At 39.5% G+C, this 10,029-nt stretch overlaps 1 non-coding gene across 1 annotated transcript; it reads right to left on the bottom strand.

Moving 5' to 3' along the window:
* Positions 1 to 378: 378 nt before the first annotated feature.
* LOC113753188 lies at positions 379 to 485 on the bottom strand. Its single transcript, XR_003464992.1, has one exon. It is a non-coding gene; the product is annotated as a small nucleolar RNA R71 (small nucleolar RNA).
* Between the last annotated feature and the right edge of the window lie 9,544 nt (positions 486 to 10,029).

The raw sequence follows: 10,029 nt of genomic DNA on the forward strand, positions 1-10,029 counted from the left end.
AATGAACCAAATAGATGAATTCTACAAGATTTTGCTTTACAGGGAACACAAGATTTTCAAACTAGCATCGCAATGCCAACGGTAAATGCTAATAATTTTGAAATTAAACCATCACTGATTCAAATGGTACAACAATCTCAATATGAAAGTAATGCTACCGAAAATTCAAATTCTCACTTGTTAACATTTCTTGAAATCTGTGATATAATTAAGTTTAATAGTATTAGTGATGATGCAATTAAATTTTGATTGTTTCCATTTTCACTAAGGGACAAGGTCAAGATTTAGTTACAATCTCATCCTCCTAACACTTTTACAACTTGGGCTGAATTAGCTAAGACTTTTCTTAATAAATTCTTTTCACCTGGAAAAACTGTTAAACTTAGAATGGATATAACTAGTTTCTCTCAACAGGAAGTAGAGACATTGTACAAAGCCTGGGAGCGCTATCGGGAATTGCAATAAAGATGTCCTCATCATGGTTTACCAGATTGGCTAGTAGTCCAAACATTTTACAATGGTCTCACCTATCCAACAAAGACGCATGTAGATGCGGCAGCAGGAGGAGCATTGATGAGAAAGACAGCTGAGGAATCTCAACAATTGATTGAAGAAATGGCTGCTAATAACTACCAATGGGCCAACGAACGAGATAATACAAGGAGAACCGCAGGTATGCTTGAAGTAGATACTTTAAATATGTTAAGTACAAAAATGGATAATGTGGTTAAGATGCTTAATAGGCATGTTGGTTCTAGTTCTAATCAAGGAGTAGTTGTTGCATGTTGTACTACTTCGACGGAGATTATGATGATTCTATGTGTTCTAGCAGCGAACAGGTTCAATATCTGAACAATTACAACCGTCCACCCCAAAACAATCTATATTCCAATACCTACAATCCAGGATGGCATAATCACCCGAATTTTGGATGGAAAGATCAAGGGAACCAACAAAGACCAATTAATCCACCGGATTTTCAACCAAAACAACCACTTCCGGAGATCAAACCAACTTGGGAATTGGCAATTGAAAAGCTGGCAAATGTATCAAATGATAAAATTGAAAAGTTAGCTAGTGCCACTACTCAACGGTTTGAGAGAATTGAGGGAAAGATGGACCAACTCACCAATATGTATCGAAATGTCGAAGTCCAATTGGGACAAATAGCTAATGCGGTCAACAATCGCAACCAAGGGGACTTACCTAGCAAGACTGAGGTGAACCCAAGAGAGCATGTGAAAGCCATAGCCCTCTAAAGTGGTAAGGAAGTAGGTGAGCCATTTGTGGTTGAAAAAGAGAGAGAATATGAAAGAAGAGAAAATAAGCAGTTGAGTGAGTTAGGAGAGGATAGCAATATAATTAAAGGGAAAAATAAGGTGGAAGAAAATGAGCCACAAATGGGAGATACAACACCAATTCCTCTACCGGTGCCATTTCCTCAAAGATTGAAACTTTCGAGAAATAACAAAGAATTTGAGAAGTTTGTCAATATTTTCAAATAATTACATATTAACATTCCTTTCGTTGATGCTATTTTACAGATTTTTTCATATGCAAAGTTTCTCAAGGAGATAATGACTAAGAAAAGGAAGTTAGTAGATAGTAAGACAACTGCATTAACGGAATAATGTAGTGTCATTATACAAAATAAATTGCCACCAAAATTGAAAGATCTAGAGATTTTCACAGTTACTTGCACTATTGGTAATGTAGAATTCTCTAAAGTACTATGTGACATTGGTGCAAGTGTTTCATTGATCCCTTTAACTATGACTAGGCAATTGGGATTGAAAGAGTTAAAATGTACTAACATTTTCTTGCAATTAACTGACAGGTCTATTAGACATCTAATAGGCATATTGGAGAATGTGCTTATTAAAGTGTAGAAATTCATTATTTCTATTGATTTTGTTGTTTTAGATATGGAGGAAAATGTTAATGTACCTATTATTCTGGGCAGACCATTTCTGGCCACCGCAGGTACAATAATAGATGTTAAACGTGGTAAATTCAAGTTCCAAATTGGTGAAAAGGAAGTGGAGTTTGATTTGAGTAAAGTAAAGAAGTATTCCTCTTTTACTGACTATGTTTATTCTGTTGACATATGTGATGAATTGGCATTAGAGATGAGTCAAATGAATGTTGATGCTGATTCTCTTGGACTTTGTCTTAATGGTGTAGGCTTACAAGAGGAACAAGTTGAAGAAATGACTGAATTTTTGCAGGCACAAGTTCCTTACAAAAGGAGAAATGCGTATGAGGAGTTAGGACTGAGCAAAGGATTACCTCCACTATCGTGTGAGCTAGCTCCACGGCTTGAGTTTAAGCCACTGTCTAAACACCTCAAATACGCATTTTTTGGAGAAAAAGAGACATTGCCGGTGATTGTAAATTCTGCACTAGATGAGGAACAACTAGGCAACCTCTTCCGTGTTTTGAGAAAGCATTTAAAGGCTATAGGATGGACGATTTCTGCTATCAAGGGAATCAGTCCAACTATTTGTATGCACGGGATTTTGATAGAAGAAAATTCTAAACCAGTGGTTGAAACTCAAAGGAAGTTAAATCCAAACATGAAAGAATTGGTAAGAGTAGAAATCCTTAAATGGCTGGATGCAGGTATAATTTTTCTAATTTTTTATAGTGTTTGGATTTCTCCTATTCATGTAGTGCCAAAAAAAGGGGGGATAGCCATAGTACATGGTAAAAATGATGAAATGATTCCCTCTAGAATTGTGGTTGGGTGGCGAGTTTGTATAGATTATAGAAAAATGAATACAGCCACTAGAAATGATCATTTCCCTTTTCCTTTTCTCGATGAAATGGTAGAAAGATTGGCCGGATATGAATTTTATTGTTTCTTGGATGGTTTTTCAGGATACAATCAAATAGTCATTGCACCGGAAGATCAAGAGAATACCACATTCACTTGTCCTTACGGCACGTTTGCATTTCGAAGAATGCCTTTTGGACTGTGCAATGCACCGGCCACCTTCTAACGATGCATGATGGTAATTTTCTCTGATTTTAATGAGAAAATTATGAAAATTTTCATGAATGATTTTTCTGTATTTGGATCTATTTATGATCATTGTCTTAACAATTTAGATCTAATTTTGCAGAGATGTGAAGAAACAAATATTGTATTCAATTGGGAAAAATGTCACTTCATGATTTGTGAGGGTATTATTCTAGGCCACAAAATTTCTTCAAAAGGTATTGAGCTTGATTAAGCCAAGATAGAGGTTATTTGTGACAGCCCCACTTTCCCCTAAGGCGAACCAAAGAGGTTAGCGGACTGCCTGCCCAGCTCTCGCCAGGACTAACGGTGCAGTATAGAGCGATCTTTCACGTTCCGGAACTTATAACGCGCGCAAATAAGGCAAAAGGGCAAAATAACCCAAAATAAAAGAAAATGAAATCCGGAGTCGGCCATGAATAGTAACCGATTCGTCCGAACCCAACCAAACATCGAATTACATATACCCCATAACATTTAGCCTTTACAAACCAAAATGACATTTAAAAGTGATACAAAAGTCACTACATATATGGTTTGCCAAAACAAAAGTGAAAACGGCCCTAATGATACATTTAGGGTCCCATTTTATATACAATACAAAAGAGTCATTCATCTAGTTCATTCGGCAACCATTTATCAAAATTCATTCCAAAAGAGTCATATTCCTGTAAGGAAAACAAAAGGAACGGGGTGAGCTAATTGCCCAGTGAGAATACAACTCAAGCAACCAAGTTCATGGATACATCACGCTTAACAGTCCAATTTACCAAAATAAATAAAGCCACACATTAATAATGAGGATAAAAGGATACGGGTGGCTCTCAAGAGCCCTTTTCCTCGTTTGAATTCTTGATCAGGTCTCATTGACTCTCCGTCAATGTCTGAAAGGTAACCAACCGTAGACTCCTCTTAACTTCCATTCCCTTCCTCCTAACATTCCTCAACCGGGCCCGAAATCCAAACACTTGCATTGTGGTATTACTCGAGTAAACCGGAATCAAGAGTCTCTCATACTACAAGATTCCCTATGATGTTGCCCCAAGGCACATTAATTGGCACGACCAAGCCCTCGCCGGCTCGATTCAATCAATAACCAATGGGGTTGAGCTCATGGATAATATTTGAAGTCATGTATTTCATTTCATATAACTTTCCAATAACATGCGGAACAATATGTGAAAGTGATAAAGTACACTCTCACCTGGATCAATCAACATTCAACATCTCAAGTACAAAGATCAAAGCCATGTAATAGCACATAAGTGAGTAGTACACTCACCAAGCTAGCACAATGCGGTTTCAAACACTTTAGTCAAAAGAACGTTGTGCACCACCGTCACGCCCTAAAATCACGCAACAAATGCAATGAGACTCGATAACGAGTCATATAGCAATGCTAAACACAACCCCAATAGGGTTTCATATGCATAAATGAGCATAATAGCAAACCAGAAATTAGAAAATGGCCTTAGTCTTGGCCCCAAATAGAAAACTGTTTTGCCCTTATTATGCGGTAATGGTGTAAAATTCTCTACGGTTATCGGATGGGGGTGTAAGACCCACCGTTTCGAAGCTATGAAACAGGGCTACAACAATGTAGAAGGTCACTCAATCCAGTTCCTAGCTTAACTAGGTCGAAAATGCCAAATACTATACCAGAATTACCAAAACAGGTTTGCAAATCACACAAAACTGTAATTACTATAACTTAGTCTATACAAGTCCAAATTCCGAAATTCCAAAGGCATATGTTAGCTAAGACATCCAGCTACATTTCATCAGAAGACACCAACAACTAAATCCAAACCAATTCCAGTCAAAATGGCCAATAACCAGTACAGTTTTCGCATTCTGTCCAAAGCAGAACAGCTACAGTAATTTCGTCATAACTCATTCTACATTAATCCAAATGACCTGAAATTTTACAGGCACCTCAAACACATCAATACCTACAACTTTTATGTTTTGAGCAAAGTCAAATTCGGCCTCTAACGAGTACCTAAAAATTCGGACAGAATGTACCCTTAAGAACCCTAGATTTTCCAATTTTCTTCCAAAACAGAAATTGGTTGCAATTAATCACTTTTCCCACCTCCTTAAGTCATTATAGATCATTTCCATACATCATAGATAGCCACACCATCATGCTTGAATTAAAACAGAAAATTCCCCAAAAATAATAAAAAGTCATCAATTCAACCACAAATCAAGAATTAATCCATAAACTTGCATCTTCTACTTCCACTAAGCATGATTTGAGCATCAATTAAAGAAGGAGGGTGGTTCTTCACAACTTACCTTTAAAACAAGAGAGAGAGAGCTATGGACCACCTTAACTTTCCAAATAACTTCACCAATCACCTCAAAATCACTAAGTGGAGGAGTTTTATGGAACAATTGGAAGATTAATCGGTTGATTTGAGAGATTGAGCAAGATTGAAGACCAAAATTGTGAAGAGTTTTCTTTCCTTTGAGCTTCAAGAAAGTCGGCCAACACAAGGTAAGAAAATGGTGAATTTTGTGAATTTTTGGAGATATTAACTAATTTTGGTCAAAAGTCAAAAATGTGAATAGTAAACCATAAAGTCCAACCAATCATATTGTGACACTTGTCACACTCATTAATGCATTCTTATCTTTCTTTTTCCCACTCACATCAATCACTTCACACATTCTACTTATCTCTTAACACCCGATAAATTTTACACAGTATCCGAAACTTAACCTTATTGGCCGAATTTTTCCGAACTTTTCGCACTAGTGGGTCCCACGTCCGGTATCTGCTCTTAATTTTCTCAAAATCTATTCGATACTAGAAAAATCATCTAAAAATTATATCTGCTCCTTAAATTTATCTAGAAAAAAAATTTTCTAATCACGAAAATGCAGAAAACAAGTCATGAAAAATAATAAAACTTAGAAAATGAAAATTACGGGTTCTCACACTCTCTCCCCCTTAAAAGAATTTCGTCCTCGAAATTCCTTACCATGGTTCACAAATAGCTCAAGGTATTGTTTTTTTTTCCACCTCCCAGGTAGCCTTTTCTATCCCATGATTTTTTTTTTCTTCGCGAATACTATTCTCTCTCCTACCCAAACCCTGCGATCCTTACAAACCATACCAAGACTCAAACGATGATTTTCCCCAAAGGATTACTACTTTCAGGTAGGCGTGATATCTACTTCGTCCATCAGAATTGGGACTGACAAATGGATGAGTAACACCGGGATCTACTAATATTTCCGTAAAAATACCACAATCGTACCTTCCTCAATCTCAGGAGAATCGGGGACCTGTTGTGGCTCCAGTGAATACACTCGAGCTGCTACTTTAGGTTTCGTCCCATTCCCCTTATCCGGTCCCGTGTTGGTCTTTGACATAGTTTGAGCTCCCCTTCCTTCTTGCGTCATAAGTAGGCAGGTAGAAAGCTTGTGGTCTGCGCTTCCACAACGCAGACATTTGCCTCCTTTCTTCCAGCAATTGTCTTCAGAATGATTCGACTTTCCGCAATACCCGCAAGGTCCGCGTGCTGCAGAAGCCGAGCCTCCTCTCTGGCCTCTCCCCAACTGGCTGCCTCGTGACGGGCTCTCTCGTGACACTCCCGGTACCCTTTCTTCCCCAATTCCTCGCCCAAACTTGGAAGGGGTACTCTCATTCCCCTGCCCCAAATTATTTCCAGGAAATCCTCGCTTTTTCGCCTGGAAATTTCTTACTTGCAATCTGGCACTCTCTACCCGTTGGGCCTTCTCAACGGCCTCGCTAAAAGCATTGATTTGAGCCACTGCGAGGTCCTTCTGAATCTCCACGTTTAGGCCCTGGATAAAACGCCTAATTCGCCGTTGCTCCGTCACAATCAACTCAGGCGCAAATTTGGACAGGCGGGTGAACTGGCTCTCGTATTCTGCCACCGATTGAGCTCCTTGGCGGAGTCGGATGAACTCATCTTCCTTCCTTTCCTGAACCAGAGGAGGGAAGAATTTCGCGTTAAACTCCCTCATAAAATTTACCCAAGTCCTGGGCGTTTGTTCCCTCTCCCATTTTTGCCGAATGACATTCCACCAGGAGCGGGCCGCCTCTTCCAGCTGGAAAACGGCAAAAGTCACCTGCCGTTCTTCGGTATAGTGCAGGGCGGCAAAAATATCGACCATCTTTTCGAGCCACCTTTCGGCAACATCCGGATCAGGTCCCCCGATGAACTTGGGTGGGGCAAACTTTTGAAATCGTTCCAGAGTTCTGTCTTCGCTCTCAACATGATTGCTAGGGTTTCCAGGGTTTCCAGGATTAGGGTTTGGATTCTGGCCTTGTTGCTGCACCACTTGTGCCAACAGGTTTGTCATTTGCTGCATAGCGGCAGCTATCTGTACATTAGGGTCAACTCTCGGTTCAGGATGGGGTCCATAGGAGGTTTCTCCAGTACCCCGGTCTGGCGTAGGTTGCCTATTCCCGCGCCCACGGCCCCGTCCACTACGTGTACCGTCCATACAATCTAAGTCGATCTAGGTCACAAAATAAATATACTGTTAATGGGCAATGGGCACCTAACCCCTCCTTTTCGCAGCCCGAAACAGGAACAAGTAAACAAGAACAATTAACTACTCCACTCCCTCGTCGAGCATTTAAACACATAACACATATACAGAGAACACATAACAGTATCAACATGTATACAGAACAGTCAGTCAAGTACATATAAAGTCATCCATAGAATCGCAATTTCTAGTTCGCCCCATTCTTTCTAACCTAGACTCTCGTCTCTTTCGTATCCGGGCGTAAGAATCCCATTTAGGATAATTCACAACTCGAGCCGGCCGGTCCCAAGCGTAAATCATCCATATTATAGATTCCTACCCGACATACATATCTATCTTCCTCAAGTTGCATAATAAAGATTTTTACACTTATAACATGCTCCATTCATAACTTACGCTCAAACGAGCACTTAGACATCTCCATGAAATCAGGACCATAACACCACTTGGCCCTAGGCTCACTCCGCGCAGAGACCACGCGAACCTGGCTCTGATACCACCTGTGACAGCCCCACTTTCCCCTAAGGCGAACCAAAGAGGTTAGCGGACTGCCTGCCCAGCTCTCGCCAGGACTAACGGTGCAGTATAGAGCGATCTTTCACGTTCCGGAACTTATAACGCGCGCAAATAAGGCAAAAGGGCAAAATAACCCAAAATAAAAGAAAATGAAATCCGGAGTCGGCCATGAATAGTAACCGACTCGTCCGAACCCAACCAAACATCGAATTACATATACCCCATAACATTTAGCCTTTACAAACCAAAATGACATTTAAAAGTGATACAAAAGTCACTACATATATGGTTTGCCAAAACAAAAGTGAAAACGGCCCTAATGATACATTTAGGGTCCCATTTTATATACAATACAAAAGAGTCATTCATCTAGTTCATTTGGCAACCATTTATCAAAATTCATTCCAAAAGAGTCATATTCCTGTAAGGAAAACAAAAGGAACGGGGTGAGCTAATTGCCCAGTGAGAATACAACTCAAGCAACCAAGTTCATGGATACATCACGCTTAACAGTCCAATTTACCAAAATAAATAAAGCCACACATTAATAATGAGGATAAAAGGATACGGGTGGCTCTCAAGAGCCCTTTTCCTCGTTTGAATTCTTGATCAGGTCTCATTGACTCTCCGTCAATGTCTGAAAGGTAACCAACCGTAGACTCCTCTTAACTTCCATTCCCTTCTCCTAACATTCCTCAACCGGGCCCGAAATCCAAACACTTGCATTGTGGTATTACTCGAGTAAACCGGAATCAAGAGTCTCTCATACTACAAGATTCCCTATGATGTTGCCCCAAGGCACATTAATTGGCACGACCAAGCCCTCGCCGGCTCGATTCAATCAATAACCAATGGGGTTGAGCTCATGGATAATATTTGAAGTCATGTAGTTCATTTCATATAACATTTCATATAACTTTCCAATAACATGCGGAACAATATGTGAAAGTGATAAAGTACACTCTCACCTGGATCAATCAACATTCAACATCTCAAGTACAAAGATCAAAGCCATGTAATAGCACATAAGTGAGTAGTACACTCACCAAGCTAGCACAATGCGGTTTCAAACACTTTAGTCAAAAGAACGTTGTGCACCACCGTCACGCCCTAAAATCACGCAACAAATGCAATGAGACTCGATAACGAGTCATATAGCAATGCTAAACACAACCCCAATAGGGTTTCATATGCATAAATGAGCATAATAGCAAACCAGAAATTAGAAAATGGCCTTAGTCTTGGCCCCAAATAGAAAACTGTTTTGCCCTTATTATGCGGTAATGGTGTAAAATTCTCTACGGTTATCGGATGGGGGTGTAAGACCCACCGTTTCGAAGCTATGAAACAGGGCTACAACAATGTAGAAGGTCACTCAATCCAGTTCCTAGCTTAACTAGGTCGAAAATGCCAAATACTATACCAGAATTACCAAAACAGGTTTGCAAATCACACAAAACTGTAATTACTATAACTTAGTCTATACAAGTCCAAATTCCGAAATTCCAAAGGCATATGTTAGCTAAGACATCCAGCTACATTTCATCAGAAGACACCAACAACTAAATCCAAACCAATTCCAGTCAAAATGGCCAATAACCAGTACAGTTTTCGCATTCTGTCCAAAGCAGAACAGCTACAGTAATTTCGTCATAACTCATTCTACATTAATCCAAATGACCTGAAATTTTACAGGCACCTCAAACACATCAATACCTACAACTTTTATGTTTTGAGCAAAGTCAAATTCGGCCTCTAACGAGTACCTAAAAATTCGGACAGAATGTACCCTTAAGAACCCTAGATTTTCCAATTTTCTTCCAAAACAGAAATTGGTTGCAATTAATCACTTTTCCCACCTCCTTAAGTCATTATAGATCATTTCCATACATCATAGATAGCCACACCATCATGCTTGAATTAAAACAGAAAATTCCCCAAAAATAATAAAAAGTCAT

The sequence above is a fragment of the Coffea eugenioides genome, chromosome 1, assembly GCF_003713205.1.
Source record: "Coffea eugenioides isolate CCC68of chromosome 1, Ceug_1.0, whole genome shotgun sequence".
Taxonomy (NCBI): Eukaryota; Viridiplantae; Streptophyta; class Magnoliopsida; order Gentianales; family Rubiaceae; genus Coffea; species Coffea eugenioides.